The 27,150-nt window shown below is 44.2% G+C and overlaps 1 pseudogene; it reads left to right on the top strand.

Annotated features, from left to right (window-relative positions):
- The first annotated feature begins 3,362 nt into the window (after positions 1–3,362).
- LOC109942526 (uncharacterized) lies at positions 3,363–3,975 on the top strand (annotated as a pseudogene).
- The last annotated feature ends 23,175 nt before the right edge of the window (positions 3,976–27,150 follow it).

Below are 27,150 nucleotides of genomic sequence, written 5' to 3'. Positions count from 1 at the left end.
AGGTGCGTCGTTACAAGTACATTACACTTCTTAGTATTTCCATGTCTGTATACCCATACACATCCATGGGGTACTGAATTCCCAGAAAAGTAAATACTCCACATCGCAGCCTTCGTATATACATATGTGGAATATGTATATAATCAAGCGCTTTATATACTCTTCCCTAGACCGACGTTTGTTCGGTCATGCTCTCACATCTCACCTTACCTGAGCGTTGATCCATTCAAAACTGAATGGCCTCAAAAATAACAATACACATGTATGCAATACCCTCGGTTGTGGGTTAGTGGTTTTGAACTAAGCCACCTGATAGTCCTTAGTTTAGGGCTTACAGAGGATGTCACTAGCATTATAGTTTTTTTTTCAAAACTGTTTTTCAAAGCCAAACAATGTTTTTAGTTGAAAATAGGTTTTTCAAAACCAAAACTTTTGTTTTGAAAATATGTATGTGACCATATATACTTAATCCTGCACTGATAAATGTTGTGGCAGAACCTCCCAAGTTATTAGGCCCACATGCACCTGTCCTTATCTCAAAGACCTCAGACGGCTATGCATGTGCACCAGATAACTTAACAGGATCCGTCCGATTGCCCCAAGGACATCGGATAAACCACTTACAACCAAGATCACGAGATTAAGTAATACAAATCACACACCAACAATTTGCAGCGGAAATCTTATTGCCAAATTTTACAAGTTACAAAAATTTTACTTTATGTTTATCGGAGTGATTACAATAGTGATTCAAGAAATAAACTTTGAACTGTTATAAATTATTTATAAGTTTGAAATATATGCTAGCTCAAGTGACCATCCTCAATAAGAAGTATAGAAGGGTTACTTAGACTTATAAGAAGGCCAAGCCCACCGGCACTTAACACTATCATCAGCAGCACAAAACTATAACCTAAAAAACAACAGGGAATAAAACCCTGAGTATGGAATTACTCAGCAAGACTTACCCGACTAAAGAAAAGACTCCCAAAGGTATGCTGGCTAGAGGGATTCAAGGTATGGCTTATCAAGAATCAAAGACTCTATTTTGCAGAAATGCTTACTAAAAGTGGATCCTTAGAAATCCATTTTTACTTGTCAGGTTAAGTAAAATTACCTGCATCTAGAGTTCTTTCTACCCTAGTTCAATCACTTGATCTGCACTAGCCGTCTTTTATCATCCCATCAGTTCACTCGATTGCTACATGTAAGTCAGTGACTAAGTCTTCATGTCCGAGAAGTAACGGCGATCCGAATCGATTAATACTCAACTGAGGATCTCCAATCACACGACATATGTAGCACCTAACCCTTCCATATGTCAACTCGCCACCGGGTTTCTTAATACCAGATCAGGTTCACGCGAACCGAGAGCACAGACACACCATCGTCCAGCCTCTTGCCACAGAGGGTACACGCTACTCTCGCCATCTCTCCACTCCCATTGCGTGTTATCTTATTCTGGTATTAGTCTGCCTGAGGCAAAGCTTACCCATGATGAGGCATGTGACCAGTTAAAGGGTCCTCGGTCAGCAGGCCTACATCGAGACGGTCCTTAATCGACTCAGACGGAGACACTACACCGAGACTCCTTTCTCGTGCAAGTCAACCGCCCGGTCTCAACTTTATTATTTTCAACCCAAAGTTTGGTACCTGGCAAAGGTACATCTTTTTCGATGTTGAACCCATCACGGCCGTGATGGATCCACCATCAAGTTTTATTTTCGAAAACATTCCCACCCATTGAAGCATCACTTTTGTTTTAAAACAAAACATTTTTGTTTGCTAAAGCAAGGCTAAGCATCATAAAAAATCGTTTTTATAAAAGGGTGTCAAGGAAGGGTAATCAATTTTTCAAGGAAGGAAATGCATCAACTGTTTAGCACACAACTCCTATCACCTAATGCATCGAACAAGGTGATAAAGATTTTAAAACACAAGGAGGTGACAAATGCACTGGGGCTTGCCTGAATAACACTAGGTTAGTGTTTGTTAGGCGACGTTCACTTGGCGATCAGCTTTTATCCTGATACTTGCTCAGTCTTCCCTTCTTCAGGTTTGTCCATCCGCACCACCATGCGGAGTAGCCCGCGCTTGGGGTCGACTTGGCTCGTCTTCCGCTTCACGTGATTAATTAACGTACCTGAATGAAATGCATATTCATATGAATGCATATAGATAGGAATATCATAAACCTAAATAGTGCTACACGATAGCGAATTAAATTCTTAGAGGCGAGGCACATAATAGCACTTAAAAGAAATTACTAGGTGTCGAGATCACATTAAAACTATAGTTATGGTCTTCTAGCTTACTCGGATCCAATTTTAACGGCAAACCATAGCGAACCGTTTACAAGCACTCTATCTCTCTTGACTAGAGCACAACATCTAAACTCAGACTAAAAATAGAAATCATCCCATTAACTTCTAGAATTACTATTCTAAGTTCTCACTAAATTAAATATTTTATTTATCCTGCATTTTACACCTAAGGTGCACCATATCACGCATTTATTTCACACAATTATATTACCAGAGGGGCTGAGATATTTTAGCAAACATCTAACACAGATACGACGCATCTGCTAAACACAAGAATTATTACAACTAATGAGTCTAGTTAATCCAATTCGATTAACCGAAATAATAAATTGGCTTACCAAGACCGAATGGATTCGATATCCGCGAGGGCGATGACGGTTTTCCAATTTAGTCATTTGGTCGAGTCCCAAGAGAGCGCTTACAGGCCTCTCTCGAACATCAGGGATTTCTCATCCAAAGCAAGTCCGACTCAAAGCTTGAGAGAACGTCGACAGCCTCCGAATAAAATCTTTGATCAAATAGTTGATGAGTATAGAACGGAGCTTTACTTTCTCATCCATCCGCAATTCTTGGAATCTCTCCATATTAACTAGAACTCCGTATAAATGGCGATGATTCTTGTTTTGGCCTTTCACCGAGCACTTGGGGACATCGACCAGGGACTTGCTTCTCTATAACTTCTTGGGATTCTTTTGTCGGCGTGAACACACGTCGGAGATGCCACGTAGGGACTGGCATCAAGACGAGACGACGAAACAACGACGAGCTAGCAAGCTGAGCCACGACGAGCGATGTCGACAACAAGACTAGGGCCGCACAGATCCGGGGCTGCTGCACGCACGATGCGACGACGAATGACGACAATCGGCAAGGTCGACGACGTTGGGGTTTCTGCGATAAGACAAAGTCGAGCACATAGGGCGACCAGCTTCGAATCCGGAGCAGGTCGAATGAGAAGACGCGACTGCGCGCCATCGGCGAGCACCAGAGAAGGAATGAGCGGCCATCATTGAAACAGGACTACGCGCGCTAGAGCTTGGCAAGGGCGCGGCGAGGAAATTCTACGGCAACACCATGGAGGCGAGCGAGGAGCAGGGGCTTCACGACGCTGGAGAAGAACTCGGCACAGCGGCCATGGGTAGGGACTCGCGGCCGACGAGCTGGAGACCACGGCTGGGCCAGCGTAGCACGGGGTCGGGCCAAGGAACTTTGGCCAACAGAGGGACGCGCGCAGGGAGCTGGGCGCGACGTGATGGGGAGGAGAAGCCGAGGGGGCTGCGCCGTGGCCAGGCGAGTAGGGGCAAATAGGGAGCGGGGCGCTGGAATCCGAGCAAGGGGCAAGCTCCATGGCTGGGTAGAGGGAACTGGAAGGGTGCAGCAAGCTCCACGACGAGAAGGGGGCGCGACTGGCGTCCATGGGCGAGCGCAGGGGAGAAGCATCTCCTGCCGCCGGCATCCACGGGAGCAGGAATCGGCGTCGCTGTAAGGAGACCACCGACCATCAGCACGGAAGAACGTTGGGCGAGCTCCAGGGCACGACTATGGAGGAGCAAAGGGGCCGGGGGTGAGCTCGGCGGGTGGCGGCTGTGCGCAGGGACCTGGGGCGCATCGCTGGGAGCTTGCGGGAGGTAGAGGAAGGGCCGTTGGGTGAGCTCAACGCCGACCAAGGTAGAGGAAGGGATCTCCACGAGTGGGATCCGAGCAGGGAGAAGAAGGTTGGGCGTCTTGAACCAGTGAGGAGATGGTGAGGGAGAGTTGTTGGCTAATAGAAGGGCAGGGGAGCACATGCCCAGCGCTTAGGATGAACCTGTAACACCCCTGGCGTTATTGTCACTAAAACTTGAGCATAACATCATAAGCATTGGCATTCCATATGTTTGTTACACCTAGAGTGCATTCACTAGGCAAAAATTTCAAACAAGTTGTGTTGATATGACATTTTGTGAATCAAACCCTAGAGTAGAATACTCCACCCTGGATTGGGTTTAATAGAGCAAATAAGGCCTAAACAAGAGAAATCTTCAAAATTCAATTGAAGAAGTCATAAAGTGTCACCATGGATGAACTTAAGTAGGATCCAAACCCTAAGAGTGCAAGAAACCCTAAGTGGAACTGTGGAAAACCCTAAACCTAAACCCTAGGGGGCTAAGTGCAAAATTAGTGCACTTTTGGATTAAAGTGCAAAAACTATGTAGTTAAGATGTCTTAATTCATATGGTTCACAATTATGAAGATTTGCAACCTAAACCCTGAATTTTGGACCTATTTGCAAAAAGACCCTATTGGTGTTCAAAAGGCTAAGTCTGATTTTCAGTGTTTTGAGCTCATCTTTGTGGCCTTATAACTTTCAAACAAGGAGGATTTTTCCCTAGGTCACCACATCAACATTGTAGACCTATCAAAGGAGAATAACTTTGCTTAATAGAGTAAGCATGGTTTTTTATGAAGAAATTGGAGAAAAACAAGCCCAAAGTTGCTCTGTCAGACTCATGTCAAATGGCTAAAACTGAATCTGAAGACAGAAATGGTCACAGTGGAATGGAGCCATTTTGGATGCGCTATATCTTTGAATCCGATCGATTTTGATCCAAGAATCCTATAGTAACGTTGTAGACTGATGTATAGTGAACAAATTCTATTAAGGGAGATAGCTCTTTTCTTAACAAAAATCCAGAGATAAAGAGGGAAGGAGGTGGTCGGTTCAGACAAGAACTGAAGATCGAGCTCTGAAAATATCTGATCGCGATAAGAACAGGGGCACTGTTGAATCGGATGAACTTGCGTGATCCAGTGCTGAGAATCGATCTGGGAATAGATAACTCGAACATGGCACCATCTCGCGAGTCCAACCAGGCATGGCCGGAGTTATTCACCGGCGGCCACCGACTCAGTCGTTTCCGCCGCGGTATCCTCTGTACCATGATCCTACCTCACTGTACCTTTCCTCTACGTGCTAGGCATGCACTAAAGAAGTTATCCGTGGCTGTGAAGTGATCGCCGGACCGTCGCGGCTATAAATAGCACCGTGATTGTTGGGGACTTGTTCTCAAATGCTATGAATTAAGAACAAGGCAACACAAGAAATGTTAAACGTTAAAGTCCTTCGTCCTTCGAAGCATTATTTCCCTTAGGGCATAATGATTTTCGAACGAAGGTTATGAAGGACATACCTTCATAAATTCAACATATAATAATGAAGAAGGAATCATATGAGACACAAAAGATAGCATAAACCATTATGTATTATTATCAACTCATTTCTGTATTATTATTATAGAAAAGTGGAAATAATATCAAATTACAAATGTACCTTCGGCTTGAAAGAAGGCGAAAGTACAAGCGTGATGCAAAAGCAAATGCCAAGTCAGCGTGAACAGTACAGGGGTACTGTTCACCTATTTATAGGCACGGGACACAGCCCGTATAAAATTACATCCATGCCCTTTACATTTGGTAGTAATTCTATAGTAATCCACCGAGGTCTGAATAGCCTTTTCATCTTTAAGTCGGTTCCATTTTCTGCTACCACGCGGAAGCTTTCCTGCTCACATCTTCAACGCTGTATCAACCTTCGTATTATTTGGGCTTCTCCTACTGTGATATCGATTCGAGTCCGAAGATACCTGTTCACACATTATACTCCAGAAACACTGTTAAATCTTGTTTTTGAGGACCTTCGGAAGCCGAAGGCCCCCAACAGTAGCCCCTCGCAATATTAATTTGTTAGAATAATAAATTTAGATTGCAACATGGACGAAGGCCTTAAGCCGAAGGTCCGAAAAAACACCTTTCCTTTGCTAGAATAGCAACATTCACTGACAAGCGGGGTCTTCCAATTTTCAACGCACTGGGCGTATAAATAAGAGCATACCGCGAGCTCATTTGGTACGCTCTCTTGCCATCTGCTCTTGCTCTCTCAATTTTTAGCTCTTGCGCACCTAGACTTGCTTAGCTTTTTAAGTTTTTGAGCTTCGGCGCTGAAAACAGTTTTTAGTGTTTCCGAAGATGTCTGAAGATAAGAAGGCTGCTGCCGAGATGAAGCTGAGTCTCTCTGAAGAGAAAAACCTGGGGTTTCTTATAGCAATGTCGAAGACCAATACAGAAAAAATCACCAAAGAGATTTTAGAAGGTTTGTCTGAAGATACTGATGACAACGACAGTTATGATGTGGAAAGTGGTGGTGAAGACTCCGAAGATCGCCCTTGGCGACCAAGCCATTCGGTTTTCGGCAAATCAAGTATCAAAGAAAATCATCTTGTCAACATGAGGGGAAGATATTTCCGGGACTTATCCATTGTGAGGGCCGACGAAGGAGAGAAGACTTGCCCGTCCCCTGAGGAAAATGAAGTCGTAGTGTTCCGAAGCTTTTTGAAAGCTGGACTACGATTTCCCCTGAGCAACTTTGCCGTAGAGGTGCTGAAAATATTTGAAGTCTATCTTCACCAACTTACCCCCGAAGCAATTATAAGGATGAATATCTTCGTGTGGGCCGCGAGAAGCCAAGGTCTGGAACCTGATGCAAAAAGTTTCTGCAATATACACGAATTGTCATACGAGACAAAACCCTGGGGTAAGGAACAGTATCACAATAATTTTGGCTGCTACAGTTTCGTTTCTCGGTCTGGGTCAAGCTGTCCCGTGCCAACCTTTCGGAAGAGATGGCCCGGCGACTGGATGACAGAATGGTTTTATGTGAAAAATGATTTGAACTCTCGAGAAGATATAAAGAAGGTCATTATGCGCCCCATCTGGCAAAGCTTCGGCCTGCGAAGGCCGAAGGTGGAAATGAACGAAGCAGCCGAAGAATGTCAGAGAGCCTTCGGAGTTGTTTGCTCTTTTATTGGAACGAGGGATTTGGTCCAAGAGCATATTGCCTTCAGAGTATGGCCGCTCGCGGAAAAATGGGAAATGCCGCAAGAGACCATAAAGGAGGCCGACGAAGGTGGACTTGTCAGGCTGAAGTATACTTTCAAGTTCGGAGATAAATTTGTTGAGCCAGATGATGACTGGCTAAAAAACATTGAAAATGTAAGTGATGAACTACTTGGGGCTTATTCAAAGGCCGAAGATACTGCATTGTCGGCAGCCTTCGGAGGCCGGAAAAAGAAAAGACTGAACCGAGTGTTTGACGCAATTGGGTTTGTCTACCCTGACTATCGTTATCCCATTCGAGGGCAGAAAAGAAAAGGAACGACTCCTGCGACAGAAGAAGCTGCAGCTGCTCCTAGTGAGCCAGCACCGAAAAGAAAAAGGATAAAGGTCCTCACACATCGGTCACGCTATATTGAACCAGCCTCGGTGCCTGAGTTCACCGGAGAGACCTCTTCGGCCACCGAGGCTGAAGAGCCAACCTTGCTGCCAGAAGTCACAGAAATGGCCGAAGCGCCAACAACAATAGAATTGGAGGAGCCAAAAATTTTATTACCAGAAACCAAAGAGATGGCCGAAGCGCCATCCACAGAAAAAATGGAAGAATCAAAAGGATCGACTGAGGGAACGAAAGTGTTGGAAATTTTGAGTCCTTCAACAAGTGTTGAGACAATAAAAAACCAAAAGGGTCTAGCGGTGACTCCGAAAAGAAAAAGAATGGTCAATGTGCTAGATGTTCTGGAGATAATTAAGTCCGCAAGCACAACTCCGAAAAAGACTGTTGAAACTTCCGAAGCAGAAACTGAAATTTTTGATACTAAAGCTCCAAAGCAACAAACTGAGGCTGAAGCTGGGCCTTCAGAGCCCACGAAGGTAAAATCCTTGGAAACCGAGGAAGAAAAAATGACGGAGCCAATTCTTGTTGAAGAAATCAGTGCTGTTGCCCCCGAAGCATCCCCTAAAGTCCTTGATTATATTGTTCGACATGCTTCGGGGAGAAAATTGTCTGAAAAAGAAAAGCAAGAGGCCCAGTTTTACGCCCAAAAACTGAAATATCCAAAGGGGGCGTTAGTATTCAACGGCAGCGGAGAAGAAGACTTCTTGTATTGTCTCCCTGACAGCAAGGAGATTTCTGTCTGTCGGGAGATGAGTAAGAGCTTCGGATTCCCAACACTAGAAGACGGGCTCTCGGTGTTGTCGAAAAACGAGCTGGCCGACGGCTTGGCGTACAATAGCTTAAAGGTGCAAAAAATGAAGTCTTTGTATTTTTTCTTGAGACCAAAATTTTTCGTTTGCTTAAATTTATTGACGCACACACATTTTTCTTTGCAGGGCCTTATACTTAGCAATGCCCTCAGGGCCCAAAAAGATGCCGAAGACGAAGGGTGTGTTATGGCCCTGAGCAACCTTCGTTCCGAAGTAATTGAACTAAGGAACGAAGGTCTCGAAAAAGATAAAATATTACGTTCATTGATAAATAGAATAAAAGAAGACGAAGCTACTTTTAAAGGTCAAGCTGAGGCTCAGAAGCGTGAAATTGAAGATCTTCGAAAACAACTAGCCAGAGCTAAAGAGGAACGCATACTTGAAGAAACGAGGCGAGAACTTAGCGACCAATGGGCAAATCATTTAGAAGGAACTGTTGAAGAGCTTCGTTCGTCCAAGAAAAGATGCTATGTCAAATCTATGGAGTGTGTTAAGAAAATGAAAGCTAGCTTCGCCAGCGTTGGCGCATTCTCGAGCGAAGAAAACTTTACAAGAGGCAACCCCGAAGGTCCCATCGAATGGATTAATCACGAAGCTGAGGCCTTTGAGGAAATTTTAAATAGCCGCGGAGACATATGCGCTTTTTCGGGTGCCAGAGGGATTGCCACCATTTTGGAGAAAAAGGGCTGCGAGCATGTAAAGATTTTAGCGCAATCCGAAGCTACCTTGTCCTTCGAAGATGCAAAAGATTCTTCAGCCGAAGCTAGCATGGTTGGTGGAAAATTTTTCACCGATGTCTGGGACAATGGTGGCCGAGAAATGGCCCGAGAAATTATCCAAAAAAGCGAAAAGGGCATCCATGATGCTAGAAAAGTAGCAGAAGCTGCTGAGAAAAGCGCAGAGCCCGAAGGGCAAATAGGTATTAACTAATGGTTTTTATTGTGTTGTAATTTTTGATTTTTAAACTTCGTTCGCAATTTATAATAGCAATGTAGTTGTACCCTGTCCTCCCTCAGATCCTACTAAAGCGTCTCCGGGCCCTCCCCCGAAAGATGACAATGAAATTAAAAAGATGGCTGAAGCTATCATGGATCAAGTTGTTAATCAACTCCTGAATGAAGCTGCGGAAGTAGTACTTAGGGAAGACTAGATGCTATTGTAAAAACATCTGAAATATAATATGTATAATATCTTGTAATCCTGAATGTAATATACTTGTCTTTTTTTATATGGTTCAATTCTTTACGATGCATGAAATTTTACATACGTACCATTTTTGAGTCTTTGACGAAAAAACACCTTCCCTTCTTTTCATGCTTCGTGAAGAAGAATTTTTATTTATCACAACAATATCCGTAGTGTTCTGATGAAGAATATCCAAGCTTCGTGAAGATATTTTCCGAAGCTACACTTCCGAAGATCAATAGTGTATCTCCTTGCGACTTAGCATGATTTTCCCCTTTTTCAAAACATTCTTCTGAAGATCGATATTGTGTCCCCTTCTTGTGCCATATGCAGCATGATGTATGATGCTTATGCCATGCGAAATGATGTGATGATGTTATGCTATGTAAAATGGTATTTATTCCGAAGATACACGCACATCCCTGTAATAAAACACATAATCTTTTTAAATCAGCGTTGACTTTTCGCTGTAAGCCTCCCTTAGGAGCTTCTTCGCCTTTTACTTCAGCGGAATCAGCGTTTATTTTTCGCTGCAAGCCTCCCTTAGGAGCTTCTTCGCCTTTTACTTTCAGTGGTATTCGCGTTGACTTTTCGCGCTTCGCCTTTTACTTAGGCGGTATTAGCGTTTATTTTTTGCTGTAAGCTCTGCATTCCCTTTGGAACGACTTTGGAGCAGAAAACTTACACTGCGCTCCCTTTGGAACGGCTTTTTGTAACTTCAGCAAACTTACTCTGCGTTCCTTAGAACGACTTTTTGTTGCTTCGAAGAATTTTTGATAATTCGAAGGTCCTCCTTGTTATCGCAAATCTTTAAGCTTCAACAACTTAAGCCTGTTGAGAAGATATATTTTCCTTGTGGCAAACAACGAAACTATTACATGAAATTTAAAAAATGTCCTTTATTACACAGAAAATAAAACTGAATGGAAAAGACTACTATCAAGGTAGGATATTTGACAAAAGATGTGCTTCGACTCTGGCACAGTGCTATTGACTGTGCGAGCCTCGGACTGTTCTCTGAAGTCCCTTTGCTATTGACTGTGCGCAGCGGTGGTGGAGGCGGAGGCTGTTGCCAGGAAGCTTGAGGTTGACTCGCCGAAGCAACAGAAACTGCAGGGTGGTTGCCTACATATTCTGGGATGTAAGGCGAATGATACGAAGCAGTATGCATGATTTGCTTCGGCTGAGCCTGTTGTGCTGCAGCTTCGGCTATCTCCTTTTGCTTCTGGATGGTAACATGGCACATCCTGGTGGTATGGCCCTTGTTTTCACCACAGAACAAGCAAAATATTCTCCTTGGTTGATCTCCAAACCTTCCGCCGAAGCCCCTGGTGCCTCTGCCTCTTGGAGCTGGCGACCGGAAGGAGCTTTGCTGTTGCCCCGAAGCCTGTGAGGAGCACTGTGGCCTTTGCTGCTGACTTCCCTTATCATCATTTTGAGTAGAGTTGTGAATTGACCTAACATGCCTCGGATAAAATCTTCCTCCGAAGCCCCTGGTCATTTCAGAAAACCTGAAAGCCTCCTCCCTTCTTTGACGAAAATCATTGTCGGTACGAATATACTCGTCCATCTTCTGGAGCAGCTTCTCCAAAGTTTGAGGAGGCTTCCAAGCAAAGTACTGAGCTGAAGGTCCTGGCCGAAGTCCCTTGATCATGGCCTCAATGACAATTTCATTGGGCACTGTTGGTGCCTGTGCCCTCAAACGCAAGAACCTCCGGACATACGCCTGAAGGTATTCTTCGTGATCCTGGGTGCACTGGAATAGAGCTTGAGCAGTGACCGGCTTCGTCTGAAACCCTTGGAAGCTGGTTAACAACATGTCCTTCAGCTTTTGCCATGAAGTGATCGTTCCTGGCCGAAGGGAGGAATACCAGGTTTGAGCAACACTCCTGACAGCCATAACAAAAGATTTTGCCATGACTGCAGTATTGCCACCATACGAAGATACTGTTGCTTCGTAGCTCATCAAAAACTGCTTCGGGTCTGAATGGCCGTCGAATATGGGAAGCTGAGGCGGCTTATAGGACGGAGGCCAAGGTGTAGCCTGCAGCTCAGCGGACAGAGGAGAAGCATCATCGAAAGCAAAATTTCCATGGTGAAAATTCTCATACCAGTCATCTTCGTTGAGGAAACCCTCCTGATGAAGGTCTTTATTCTGAGGACTTCGGTTCTGCTCATCCTGAGTAAGATAACGAACTTCTTCAGAGGCTTCGTCTATCTGCCTTTGCAGTTCAGCTAGCCTGGCCATCTTTTCCTTCTTCCTCTGCACCTGTTGATGAAGCATCTCCATGTCTCTGATTTCTTGGTCTAACTCATCCTCTGGCGGTGTCGGGCTGACAGCCTTCCTCTTCTGGCTTCGGGCCTCCCGAAGGGAGAGAGTCTCCTGATTGGGGTCTAGCGGTTGCAGAGCTGCAGCCCCAGTTGCTGAAGCTTTCTTCGGCGCCATAACGAAGGTTTATGATCGCTGAAGGTGTTCAAAACTCAAAGAGTGGAAGTGAGTTCACCGGAGGTGGGCGCCAATGTTGGGGACTTGTTCTCAAATGCTATGAATTAAGAACAAGGCAACACAAGAAATGTTAAACGTTAAAGTCCTTCGTCCTTCGAAGCATTATTTCCCTTAGGGCATAATGATTTTCGAACGAAGGTTATGAAGGACATACCTTCATAAATTCAACATATAATAATGAAGAAGGAATCATATGAGACACAAAAGATAGCATAAACCATTATGTATTATTATCAACTCATTTCTGTATTATTATTATAGAAAAGTGGAAATAATATCAAATTACAAATGTACCTTCGGCTTGAAAGAAGGCGAAAGTACAAGCGTGATGCAAAAGCAAATGCCAAGTCAGCGTGAACAGTACAGGGGTACTGTTCACCTATTTATAGGCACGGGACACAGCCCGTATAAAATTACATCCATGCCCTTTACATTTGGTAGTAATTCTATAGTAATCCACCGAGGTCTGAATAGCCTTTTCATCTTTAAGTCGGTTCCATTTTCTGGTACCACGCCGAAGCTTTCCTGCTCACATCTTCAGCGCTGTATCAACCTTCGTATTATTTGGGCTTCTCCTACTGTGATATCGATTCGAGTCCGAAGATACCTGTTCACACATTATACTCCAGAAACACTGTTAAATCTTGTTTTTGAGGACCTTCGGAAGCCGAAGGCCCCCAACAGTGATCCACGGCGAGGTATGAACACTTCACACCCAGTGAGTCGATCAAAGCCCAAATTCACGCTGTCTCTGACCCCTCCTCTCAAATTGAGTGTGCACGGTGAAACTAGAGTCCCCTACAGCTGTATAGCCCCAAGCTCCACCCCCAATTTCACCTAGAGCCGTCACGACACCATTTCCCCCCAACTCGGGTCTTTACGCCGACGTGAATAGCTCGTCCATGGCAACCCACTCTAGTAAGGCTCTGTCCATTCCAAGTGCCGTTTTAGTAGCTTTGTACACCCAGGAAGCTCATCATGGTAACCGTTTGTTCAATTCAGCCATGATTAAGCGGGAACATGAGCTCGTGGTCACGGTTTCCGCCGTGCACGTGGGCAGATCGTCTCAGTGTGTTCATGTCAAATTGACGAGTGTTCCTAGGTCACCCTTGGTCGGTTATGCCTCCCCAATAGCTAGACTTGGCAGCCATCGCAGGCCATGGCCAGTACGGGCCGCGTCGGGGGCGAACGACGAGCGCGCCGTGGTTGGGGGCGTAGTTGGAGAAGAAACAAAAGTTTGGGGGCCTCTGTGTAAGCTGTCAGCGAGACATTAAATAATGGCCGAGGGTTCTTCGCACATTCTTCAGGTTATCAGGGGTATTTCTACAAAGTCGTCGCGCGCGCGGGCGTGCGTGGGCGCGTCCCTGTTCCTGTTCAGGCTGGGCCGCTTGGGCTGCTTTCGGCCCAGTACTGTTCACAGCTTTTCTTTTTCTTTTTCTACCAGAACTAAAACAAATTTAGAAAATTGTAGAAAAATGGTAAAAATGTCAAACCAATTTTGCTAGATTCCTAATTTTCCATAGAATTTAATAAAAATAGTTTCATGATTTTTAGGTCAAATAGGTAATTTGGGAGCATTTAAAATAGCCTAAAACCTTTTTTGTGGATTTTTAGAAAATAGATAATAATTCCAAAAATCCCCAAACTTTTTATATGAACTCTAAACATTATTTAGAAGCCTTGGGTAGAGTTTGGTATGATTTGGATCTTGTTTGATACTTAGAACCCAAAACCCTACCCCTGCCTTTTGAACTTCACTATTGACTCCGGAAACCCTAAGTTCTCGGAGATCCGTGATGGAAAATTGTATTCAAGACTTTAGATAATAAACCTTTATTATCTTTGCACTCTCATGAGCATTACATGAGCATTCATTATTATACTTAGCTATATATAGCAAACGAAGAAAAAGTTGAAGTAGAAGAAGAGAAGACTCCACCACCACCATCTGAGGAACATCAGGCAGGCAGCTGTTTCTATTTTGACATCTGCGGGTCCGAGCCTGATTCACCAGTAAAACAAGGCAAGCCCCGGTGCATGCAACCCCTTCCTTGTGTTTTTAAATAATTTTTGCACACATTAAGTCTAGTGAAATGTGCATTAGGTTTATAGGAGTTGCTTGGAAAACCTTTGATGCATTGCCTTCCTTGATATCCATACCTTTATAGATACTTCTGGTGAAGTATCAAAATATGATTTACAAAAATGCTTAGCCCTGCTCAGATCTTGTGGATAGAGGTTGTCTTTTGCATTAAGCCCTAGCTCAGGGGTTATCCTGAGGAAAGATGGCTTCTACCTGCAAGAATATTTTCATTGAGAGCGTGGTGGGATCTTACTGCAAAGTTCCCTTTGATGCTCTTTTCATCCTAAGGAATACAAACAATCCTAAGGGTGGAAGTACTTAAATCAAGACTTGGGCTAGGAACAGGTGATGTTCTACCCAGGTTGATTAAGGATTGGATGCGTATGTAGGCTTGCTGATCAAGGACTATCTTAACTGGCCACATGCCCTGGAAATGGGACAGGGTAAGCTTTGCCTCGGGCAGACTAATACCAGAATAAGATAACACGCAATGGGCGTGGAGAGATGGCGAGAGTAGCGTGTACCCTCCGTGGCAAGAGGCTGGACGGTGGTGTATCTGTGCTCTCGGTTGGCGTGAACCTGATCTGGTCTTAAGAACCCCAGTGGCGAATTGACATATGCAAGGGTTAAGTACTACATATATCGTGTGGTTAGAGATCCTAAGCTGAGTAAATTGATTCGAATCGCCGTTATATCCCCGGACAGTGGAGACTTGATCACTACCCTACAACCCGAGTCAGGATGTGAACCTCATGAATAAAAATGATGTTGTATTGATGAGAAGGTGAAATTAGACTAGAGGCAAACAAGGTCTATTTCTGCATTAAAATGTATCTATTTCTGCAAAAGTATCTAAGTTGAAAGTAAGGACTCACTTTCTGCATTAAAATGTTGAAAGTAAGGACTCACTTTAGTAAGCTATATATTTCTGCAAAAGTATCTAAGTTGATTCTTGCTAAAGCCTCTCCTTGATTCCCAAATCCAGCATATCCTTGAGAGTCTTTTACTTTGTCGGGTAAGTCTTGCGAAAGTACACTTCGTACTCAGGGCTTTGTCCCATGTTGTTTTAGGTGAGGAAGCGACAAACTTTTGTTGCTTCTGTTCAAAGGTGGTACACAAAGAGGAGAACCAAGACTAGAGCTGCGGGAGGGAAGGCCCTCCGTTAAAACTTTTTACTGTCTATTTGGGGATAAGTTTTTGCCCCCATGGTATGTACTAATAATACTCAGCACTCATATAGTATGTTCTGGTCTGTAAATATTTAACACTATCTTACTTTTCAATAAAAGTAAATTATTGTAACTGCTTCCGCATTTCCGTATCTCCGATGAATTGTAATGTCTGCGTGACGGGTGAAACGCTCTTGGGAAAGGTAAAGAAATTCAGATACCGAACTTGTCAAGTGGTCAGGTGCACCTGCAGGATTGTTTGAGGTCCATTGGACAAGGACAACTGTAGGTGGGCCTAATTACTTGGAAGGTTCTGTCATAGAACCGGCGAGCACAAAGCCATGGCCTGGGGGCGACGGACGCCGGAGCTGGGGAAGGAGATGGAGTTGGGCGCATGATAGCTTGGGATTAAGCTCGGCGAGATTTGTTCTAGGGGCGGCGGCTTGAAATATCCAAGTGCAGAGCGACGGTTCGCTGTCTCGCGCGTAGACCCGTATGCATGTGAGCGTGTCTCGTTTCAAAATATCAGTCGACAGGCTAGGAACGCTAACCACGCGCGGCAGTGAAAAAAATTCAGGGATATATTTTTCCCTTTTTTATTTCCTTTATTTTTATTTTTACCAAAAATCACTGATATTTTAGAATCGGGATCATTAGCAATGATTAAAGAGTCGACGTGCAATACAGAAAACGGCTACACACTCTATTTTCCGAATCATGAAACGGAAAATCAGAGAAGTAACAGCTTAGACGGTTCTGTCCGAATCTCATTTGAATAATTTTCGTGACTATTCGGGCCACGATGTAACCGGACCAGCTTGAAATGAGTTCGGCTTCGGTATTTTAATCTGCTCTGCGTGATTCGACCGAAACTAGTCGAAACCAGATCTGCTAATGTATACGCGATTTCGTCGCCAAAACAGTGTGTTGAAGGATAATTTGGATCCTAACCTCGCGCAAGATTTCTCTCAGACACTGCGCGGTTCAAATTATTTTGCCCCGAACATTTTAGTCGTCGAGTTCAAATTAATTTGCTCGGGATAAAAATCATCCGAGTAGGTCGGGCTTCCAAATTTCGTATTCGCGCGAGCGATGGATTTTAAATAATCACCGGACGCACCGATTTTTGGAACAACGATGTTCCAAACATCACGAAAATTTAGGAAGAGCCCGGATAAATAAATACGGTGTCGAACTCGTGACAGACAAAACAGATGCGACATAAAGATCATGCTAGACAAAGATGATTTAAAATTTAGCATGTGTTTTATCCACTGATATTACGTGCTTAAGTCCATACTCGTTGCCGAGCGGAATATAAACACTAGGGGTGTTACAGTCTACCTAAGGGAATTGGTACGTAACCATGCCCAGCCCCCCTGCCCTTTGAATCTAAATATAAGAAAAATGATCTTAGCATGAAAAGAGTTAATTGTAAGACTAAAACTAAGAGGACTTCCTTCTGAAGTTGCAAAGAAGATGATATTCGAAGAGCAGTTTACTAAAAAGAACCTTACTATACAAACCAACCCTAAAGGATCAAGCCATAAAAATTTCGCTTCACCCTGGGAGGACTCCGACCCGAATCTCGGGACGAGATTCCTTTAAGGGGGAAGGCTGTAACACCACAGTAATTCTCAAAGTCCTTCTCAGTGCTAACTCAAGATCATTGTCACATGTGAATCCAACTGAGCAAAAGACACCAAAAACTTAGGAGCTTAAACTCAACTAAGTCTCTTATCTTAAGGATCATGCCTAAATCATATCATGCATTCAAAAGGAGAAAAATGTTGAAACCCTAGAACAACCCTAATTAGGCCATTTAAGTAAAAAGGAAGAAATGGGTAAGAAGACCATGAAAATCATGGAATCATGGCTTAGGCCAAATATGAAAGTTGAAATACACTAACTAAACTACAATAATTGTTATAAAAGTTTGACCAAAATAGTTTATTAAAAACTCCAAAAAGGCCCTCCAAGTGGAAGCTCTCTAGGGAGAATCTGAAATTCAGAATTCTGAATTTCAGCCTTCACCTAGAACTTGAGCGCGTTCACCTTAATCCCTAGCTCAAATCCTTAAGCCCCCATTGACAAATTTGTTCTATACTAACCCCTCTGCAATGTGTGTGAAGATGGCATCGAGATGCGTGCCCTAGACACGTCAAACCCAGGATTTTCTCTCAGAGTTCAGCAGTGAGACAAACCCAACTTCATCCCTCCATATCTCTTGATCCAGTCAGTGAAACCCATAAGCCTCCACACACAAACGACAAAGGAATGCGAGGGGAAGAGATCTCCCAACGGGATCATCGCCATAATCGCGAAGATTTGGAGCCAATCCGCGCTTGAACATGACCTCTCTCTGCGCTGCCTCGTGCTCAACGCCGTGCCCAGGTGCCAGAGAGCGCACTGGCGCTCGCCCGCGCACACCCCGAGCGCGTGTCAGATCCACCCCTCGACTGTGCTCGCCCGAGTCTTTAAGGCCACCCCCAGACGTGCCTCACCTCACTCCGCACTCACCCTCACTGGCCAGACACCACCCTTAGCTCCGGCGAGCTCTGCGCCACCCGCCCGAGCCACCCGAGTGCCGGCCACCGTGGCTAGCCTTTTCCAGAGACCTTCTACCTCAACCGAGCCCTTGGATAGCTTCCCCGATAAGCTGTGAAGCTTCTCCAAGCAAGAATCGAGGCCCTGTCTCACCAGAACAGCAAGATCATCGTCGCCGGACTTCGGTCGCCCGCAGTCGCGCGTAGACCGAGCAATCTGATGAGCCATTCTCAAATTCCTCGCACACATGTCTTCCTTGACCTCTAGTGGAGCTCACTGACCAATTCAATTGAACTTTACCGCCCTGGTTAGGTCGGATCCCTCGCCGCCGACGAGCTCCCCCGCCTGCGCGAGTGGACCGACCTACTCCGACCATCACCGGAGATGATCCGCACATTGGCGTGACCGTCAAGACCTCCCCTACACCCTCGGCCACTTCACCGGAGCAATCTCGCCGCCGGTTAGCCCCTCGGCCCTTTCCTCTGCTGTGGTTACTGTTTCATTAGGGGAAGGACCGCGAGTTTGATTTAGCAAAACCCTAGGGAGTTTTCTGCGTAGTCAGAAACTCCTGTGAATAGTGCCTCAAGGGCACGGTTTAAATGACTTAGTTAGAAACAAGCCTAGGGACCCCGATGCAAGTTGGTTTTCCATTTAATCATTCTGAATATTGCTTTTAATGAGCAGAAAACTTAGGAAATTCATATCTTGAGAGATATTTGACCATATTTAGTCAAACCAATTTTGCTAGATTCCAAATAAAATGAACCATGGAACAAAAATGTTGAACCCTATGGTTTCTGTATTGATTTTTAGAGTTTGGAATTAAATAAGGAAACTGCCCAAACCTTATTTAAATAAATAATAGAAATACTCCTGTGTTAGGCTTAAGAAAATTTGTAGAAATGCAAACCCAACTTAGGCACTGTTTAAAAATACTGAGCACCCTAGTAGACAAGATTATCTCAAGTTTTGCTATTTAAGACTATATCTGTCCAAAACTTAGAAAATTAAGAAAGGCAATAAAAATTAATGAACAGAGGATGAACATATTTTTCCTAGTCTACTTAAGTAATGAGGAACCTAGGAAAAATACAGAGAACCCTAGTCCAAGACTAATCCAGGGTTAAATAAATTATTAGGCAGCAAGGAACCAAGGAAAACCATAATTACAAATATAAGGATCATTTCAAAATTGATAAGAAAAATTCAGAGAACTCCTAACTAATAGAATACCACTGCAAAAATAATCAACACCTCAACCCCTCAGAATAAGTGGGCTAAACAATTCATATATGCCTTTGGCCCATATTCTAATTAAATCCTAAGAAAGTCAAAAAATTGTGCAACAATGGGCAAATGAATTTTTACCAAATTTTTGATGAAGTAGACCACTAGAGAAAAATGCTAAACCTACTCAAAACTACAAAATAACACCCATTCCCCCTACCTCATGAAAAAAGGCCATATAATCCAAGAATTTCTACCACCCTTTCCCTTAAGCAAAAAGTTGCCAAATTCTAGAATGATTGCTCTTGCGCAAATAAGAAGATAGGGAAATTTAGAAATTTGTTGTTCGATATTTTCCAAGTATAGTGGTAATAGAAAGCACCCCATTGGCCAAAAACTTTAGAAATTCATAGAAAAATAACTAATAAGTAATAGTGACTGAAATTTGGCATAAAGTCATGTTTTTACACCTAGATGCCAGCAAAAATAAGCCTTAGAGAATAACCTACTGTTAAAGGAGAGTTGTAGTTCAAAGCACCCCCTCTGCCCTAAAACTTGATAATTTTGTATAAAGAGAACCCTTTAGTTTTTTAGCCCCAACTTTTGAGATAGAGAATTATACCTCAGTAAGGAGCTACTGTAATTTTTGCAGAAGTTTTGGAAATTTATAACACTGGCTTGTAGTTCAAACCCACCCCAAGGGTATAAAAGAAAAAGGGAAGGAAGAGATAAATTAGAAGGATTAATAAATCTCACCCCGCTAAATGCAGCTAGGAATCTTGTCAAAATTGCACTAAGACATGAAAAGGAAAATCAAAGGAACACTAAAAATAGTCTAACCATTCAATAATCAAACTTGACCATAATTTACTAAGTATACCACGGAAATCTCCACTAGCAAGACTAAGCTCTACCTTATTTATTTAATCTGTCACCATACAATCTTAGTTGCTAAATTGCATATCATGCCATACATATATCTTATTCATTGCATTCATTAGATTGCAACCTCGCTGACGGAGAGTACGTGCTCGTTCCTGAGCAAGGAGCTGTCCACGAGGAAGATCAAGAGCCAGCTCCCGAGCCTGCCATTGAGGATCTCCCCGCAGCCCCAGCAATTGAAGGCAAGCCCCAGTTTTATGCATAACCAGTGATATATATGCTACTTTACTTCATTTAATGTTTGTAGGCTTGCAATGTGCACTTAAGTGTAGGAGTTGCTTGAAACCCTTAGTTGCATGAACTCAGGATTCCTTTTTGAGATGGATACTAGTATGCTAGGTCGAGTAGTTGCTTGCTAATTAGGATCTCGGTAGAAGTCGAGTGATTTTCTAGCACTCGCGTGAGGCCAATAATTGATTGTATTCATCTTGATAACGGGATCTATGATGGTCTATGGACTTGGCTCTAGGGTGGATGCCTTGTCCATGAGATGGGAAAAGGAATTAAGGATTAATATGGGGATACCTGAGTCAAGCGTTTGAACGTACTAAACACATGTCGGGAAATATGGTAACCGGTAAACCTAGTACCTGAGTGAGGCCGGGCATGGACTTTTCTCCTCACTTGTCCTGAGACTGGGTCTCCCATGCTAGCTATGGTGGGTACAAGTGCGGTCACTGCACAGCGGCAGCCGGGGTCTGTGGAGCATTGTATGCCAAGGCGGTGAGCCCTAGCCGTGAATGGGGAATCGATGGGGACGGTTGACGTGTGTGGGGACGGAGTGCCCCTACATATCGTGTGTTTAGGTTTAGCTTGCAAGGTTTGAAAACTCGATTTGAATCGTCTACTTCTCGCAGCTAATGAGACTGCTTGACCCCTTGTACAACATTGAGTAAGAAGTGAAATAAAGTCTACCTAAGATAACATGTTGATTGTATTAAATGATTGCTACCATGTATGCTTAGAAGGAGCAAATTTAGCTAAAAGTAATGATACTAGAATGGGAAAAGCTAAAATTTATTTTAGACTCAGCTAGTGCTTTTGGCAAACCAAACCCCTCAGCCAAACAGTTGCATGGTCTAGAGGTAGAGGAGTAGATTCCTCACACCGGGTAAGTCTAGCTGAGTATTAGTATACTCAGCCTTGCTTGTGGATTAATTTTTGTAGGTACACTTTAGGATATGGTTGATGGTGTAACTTGGCCTACTACCCTGCCACCGGGTTGGACGGTCGAGTGGGATGCTGCTCCAGCAGGAGAGGAGCAGGAGGAGTAGTGGGCTAGGCCTTTCCCTATTCCTCGCTTTTCGACGATATCGATTATCCGCTGCAGTTTATCTTATGAACTTATTTCAGTTAACTTGAAAAACTCCAATTTATGTAATAACTCTAGTACTTTAAATTTGAGGTTTCCTATTTTATTGTATTTCTTCTGTGACCCACCTTCGAGTGAGCTTGTGGTATTTGATCCTCAATAAGTGGCTTTTATCAGACTAGATCTGAGGGACTGATGGGTTATTCTGATTTAAGTGTGTTGCGGCCTCTAAGGCGTGACTTGGGCACTTAAGCTGGAATAATTCGGGCGGTTCTGCCACATTGCAAGAGCTGGAAACTGCTCGTCGCGACATGGAAACCCCCCCGTCATGATATCAAGGTCTTGGAAGATGATCGCGTTATCATGAAGGCATGGTGTGACAAGGAGATGGATAAGGCGATCCGGGCTGGCCAGATGTTGATGAAGAGGCCTGGCGTTGTGGTACCTGATGACATTGTGACCGATGTACTCGCTGCATCGGGTGCTTCTCGTAATCAATCTGCTTCTGGTGGGCCTGATGGTGATGCCTTTTGAGGGGATGCTCATGCACAGTGACTAGAGCATGAGACTGAATATCGGTTAGTTTAAACAGAGGGCAACTTTCATCGAGATGGCTATTTTTTGAGGTTTTTCGAATTTTTGTTGAGCGTTGGGCTGCTTCCCCCACTTCGTTGAGTGTTTCAGCTAGTGGGGCATAGTATGTGCCCTCTGCCCTGGGTTTCTGCTGCTAAGCCGACTACTTTGTTATTTAGGAATGGTGTCACCCTTGGTTATGCAAGCGTTAGCGTGTCGCACCGACTTAGGTCGTAACCGAATTAAGTAGATCGCTCCGTTAGTAGGGTATAGTAGTCACCCTAAGTCATGTAAGAGTGAGTGTGTTGCACTGACTTAGGACATTTCTAACTTAAGCCTATTGCTCCTTTAGTAGGGTATAGTAATCACCCTAAGTCATGTAAGCATGAGTGTGTTGCACCGACTTAGGACGTTTTAGACTTAAGTCGATCGCTCCGTTAGTAGGGTATAGTAATCACCTTAAGTCATGTAAGTGTGAGCGTGTTGCACTGACTTAGGACGTTTCTGACTTAAGCCGATTGCTCCTTGAGAGTTTGTTTGCGTGTGGACGAACACAGAAGCTTTATTGATAATGAGACCTCTAGTTTACAAAGTGTAGCCCACCATCTGGTGTTTATGGTGTCACTACGGGTAAAATTTCCTGAGATGCTCGATATTTCATGAGTTTCCTACTTGAGTCCCGTCCATCTGGGTTAGCCAGTAGGACCCAGGCCGGGTGACTTCCGCGACGATGAAAGGTCCTTCCCATGGCGGTGACAGTTTGTGTCGTCCTTCTCCTGACAATACGCGGCAGAGTACTAGGTCTCCTACTGCAAATGATCGGTGTCGTACCGCTTTATCGTGGTAGCGCCTCAGAGTCTGTTGGTACCTAGCCAACTGGATGACGCCGTTCAAGTGTTCTTCTTTTAGCATGTCAACTTCCTCAAGTCTAGTTGCTTCTTCCTCTGCTATGCTTTTGAATGCCAGCCTGGGTGCCCCAAAGACTAGGTCTGCTATCAACACTGCCTGTAATCCATACACCATGAAGAATGGAGTGTTCTCGTGCAGAGCCTGGCTGGGTTGGGTTCACAGACTCCAGACTACATAAGGCAGTTCCCTGATCCATTTGCTTGCGAGCTTTTCATTCTTGTCAAATATTTTCTTCCTGAGCGCCTCAAGTATCATTCCGTTGGCTCTTTCTACTTGCCCGTTAGCTGTTGGGTGTGCCACTGATGCATACTTGATTTAGATGCTCCTCTATTCGCAGAAATCAAAGAACTCTACGCTGGTGAAGTTAGATCCTAGGTTTGTGATTGTAACACCCCAGGTGTTACTAGGGTTTCTTCTTGACTCCTTCACTAGCTTAACCCTCACAAGTAGAGTAAGACTGCACTAAGTAAAACCATCATTAGGAACTTAGACTCTAAGTAAATACCAAGTTACCAAGAGTTATCACTATAGAATCTTCCTATGGTCATTAACAAGGTAAGATGAACTAAAACCCCTAATTGTCATGTCTTGAGCAAAAGAGAAGTCAGACAAAGAGAGCTAAATGTACCTTACTACCATGGCTTGGACCAAAAATTTAATAAGGTAACATACCAAATCAGTTCACTACGAGTTAGACTAAAAAATCATCACTAAAAAGCATGGTTGAAACTTTCCTAAACAACCACAAAAGGGAGAGAAACAAGCATAAAGTTCAGCGCACCATTCTCTAAAAATTCAGACCCGATTAGAACTTCCCCGCGTTCAGGACACAATCGACCCCAAATCTAATCGCCCCAATTGACAAAGTTGTGTCAAATTAACCAACCTAGTCCCTGTCAGAAGATGGCATTGGGACTCCACCCCTGGACAAGACAAACGCAAGTTTTGCAACGAAACTGCACTAGCCGACGATCCATATTGCCAGACCGTGTATCTCTTACACGAGTGGCCAAAATCTTTGAACCCCCATACAAAAGAGCTTTCCTGGGGTCGGGAGAACATGCCATGTATAGAGATCTTGACAAGATCGGGCTTGAAACGGCGACTACACGCGCGAGAAGAAGGGCTCAAGCAAACAAGCCACGTGTTCGACCCGAGATGGCATGCTAGAGCGCGCCCAACCATCATGTGCGCGTGCCCTGGCACCTGCGGTCGGCCACTCCCTTGCCGCCTGCGCTCACGCCTATAAAGGCCGCCCCAACCCTCTGGCAGTACCCCGACACATCTCCCGCACAGCGCTAAGCTCCACCCGAGACCTTGCCAACTCAGGCGAGCTCAGCATGCCCCGCCATCGCCTCCGAACACCGGCCACTGGCCACCGGACACTGACACTCAGATAACATCTCTGAGCCTCCGTGAACCTCCTCAGCCAGCCCATTTGTCTGCACGCCTCGCTAGAGTAGCGCCACTGCTCACCGGACCACACCTAGCGCTAGTGAAAGTATACCCGCTTCCACAGCCAACCCCAGCCAAATTCCTTTGGGGAATCGTCTTCCCACCACCCGAGAAGCTTGCCCGCCAAAGGAATCAAGCCCTGCCAACGTCAACTAGCCGAAACACCTCTGTCGTCGAGCTCCGACCGCTGGAGAAGGTAGACCGGGCAACTCCGACCACCACCGGCTGTCATCCGACCACCAACGTGATCGTCAGAGCTTCCCCGACCTCAGAGACCACTTCGTCAGAACTAGACCGCCGCTGGTAAGCCGCGTCATCCTTTATTCCGCCGCTGTCACTATTCATGTGAGGTTAGGAGCGTGGGTTGGATAGTTCATAAGCCTAGGGGGTTTTCACGATGTCAGTGAATCAGGTGAATAGCTCCCTGAGGACTAACTTGTAAAAGAAGAAGGGAAGAAAGCCCAGTGACCCTAGCGCTAATTAGCCATTTCCGAAATCCTTTAGAAATTCAATTTTAAATCTACAGAAAAACTTATAAAATTCATAACTGAAGAAACAATTGGGCAAATTCAATCAAACAAATTTTATTGGGTTTTGTATGACATAAATTGAAAATAGCAAAACCCCTAGTCCAGTATTGTTTCTATAATTTATTATTTAATTTAGATCTTAAGTATTTAAGTGGAAATAATGGTAAAAATAGTAGGACCTTTGCACTAAGGTTAAGAATCTTTTGGTAATTACTTGACCATCGTTAAACCACTACAAAAATACTAACTGTTGGGGACTTGTTCTCAAACGCTTCAGGTCAAGAACAAGGCAACACAAAGTATTAAATGTTAATGTCCTTCGTCCTTCAAAGCATTATTTCCCTTAGGATATAAAGATCTTTGGATGAAGGTCATGAAGGACGTACCTTCGTCATCATGGTTATAAGATAATGAAAGATGAAACATATAAAACATGAAAGATAAACACACATAAATATCATTCATATATTATCATTATACAAACTTGGATATTTAAATACGATATTTAATTACATTTATACCTTCGGCTTGACAGAAGGCAAAAACCCAAGTGTTGCGCGCGAGCGATTACAAGATAGCGTGAACAGTACAGGGGTATTGTTCATCTATTTATAGGCACAGGGCGCAGCCTGTGTGAAATTACATTTATGCCCTTCATAATCGATTACAATCATGACACAAACTATCATGGGATAATTGGTCATTTCATCTTTAGGTCGGTTCACTCCTTCGTCTTGAGACATGTCACTATGCCGAAGCTTTATAGGTGATAGCTTCGGCGTTGCTTTTGAGAGGATCCACTGAAGGTGTTTCTTTCTTCAGGATCCTCGGCTACGAAGCATACCCCCAACAGTAGCCCTTCGCGGTACTAGATCGTTTTTCGTAACGAGCTTGATCCGTGAAAAAGTCTCTTAGGCTTCGGGATGCCAAAGATCCGAAAAACACCTTCCCTGAGCTCGTTGCCGAGTAACGATTAAAATAATCCGAGCGCGAGGTGGCCCTGGCATGCAGCAGTTACGCGCGTCCTGGCGATTCACCTTCTCGGGCTCTGTGGCCCACCGTTCAGTGGGTGCGGGCGGCTATTTGTACGGTGCGGAAGACTTGACGATTTACCTTCCCACCTGCGGCACTATATAAATAGACGAGTAGGTGTGAAGTTACCACAACATTCATTGCTATTGCACTGTTTTGCTGCCAAAAATTTGACCATAGCCGAAGCTTGCTTACTGCATCGTCAACCGAAGCTATTCATTTTGCTCAAGCTTTGTAACAAGAAAGAGCTTCGGCAAAGTTAAAAAAATTTCAACTTTATCAAAAAACAAGAAATTCAATCATCAGATGGCTAGGGTACGCTCAACAGCTAGGGTTACTCGCGACAGAGAGGAAGTCGAAGGTGCCGAAACCGGTCCAATCTCTAAAGTGATGCAACGGTCAGGGCTGGTAGTATCGGAGGATGCACCTGCCGCTGAAGCTGAGCAGGTTGATGCTGAGGAAATTGAATCTGAGGATGATTACAGTGCCGTGCCATCTAAACCCAGCCACTTGGAGTTTGGGAAATCCACCGTTACCGAAGGTAATATGTCTAAGCTGATGAAGCTGGGCTATTTCAGTGAAGCAAAAAAGGAGCTGGTTCGTTTTGGTGGAGAAGAAATTACTCCGAAGCCGGAAAAGGATGAGGTGGTAGTGTTCAAAAGCTTCTTTAAAGCAGGATTAAGATTTCCTTTGAATGGGATGATTGCTAATGTTTTGAAGAAGTTTGGTATTTATCTTCATCAACTAACTCCTAATGCCATCGTTAGGCTTAATGTCTACATCTGGGCCCTCTGAAGCCAGGGGGTAGAACCATTTGCCGAAGGCTTCTGCCGAGTACATGAGCTTCATTATCAAACAAAAGCCAGAGAAGATGGGCTGCATGAAAACTTCGGCTGCTACAATTTTGCTTATCGCAAAAATACAAAGTTTCCAGTTATCAGCTATCGTACCAAGTGGCCAGCTGGCTGGAAGACCGAATGGTTATCAAAGTTGATGAAGAAAAGGAGAAGCTGATCCAAAGTCCACTGGAATTAATCTTTGGAGAAACCAGGCCCTAGTGCAACATGACACCAAAGAGTCCAAGCCAAATTGCACAGGGCGAATTTCAAGTTATTGCGGAGCATATTGGCACTAGGGATCTGGTGCAAGAATTCTAGGCTTTTAGAGTGTTCCCAACTTTGAAAGAGTGGGACATGCCGAAGCTCAAGGGAGAAAAGAAAAAGGGGGAACTTGTTCGGCTGCTCTACTATTATAAATTCAAGAAACATTTCAAAGTACCTT

Source organism: Zea mays, chromosome 9 (genome assembly GCF_902167145.1).
Source record: "Zea mays cultivar B73 chromosome 9, Zm-B73-REFERENCE-NAM-5.0, whole genome shotgun sequence".
Taxonomy (NCBI): domain Eukaryota; kingdom Viridiplantae; phylum Streptophyta; class Magnoliopsida; order Poales; family Poaceae; genus Zea; species Zea mays.
Note: the sequence above shows the minus strand (reverse complement) of the source record. Positions and strands in the feature narration are given on the sequence as shown.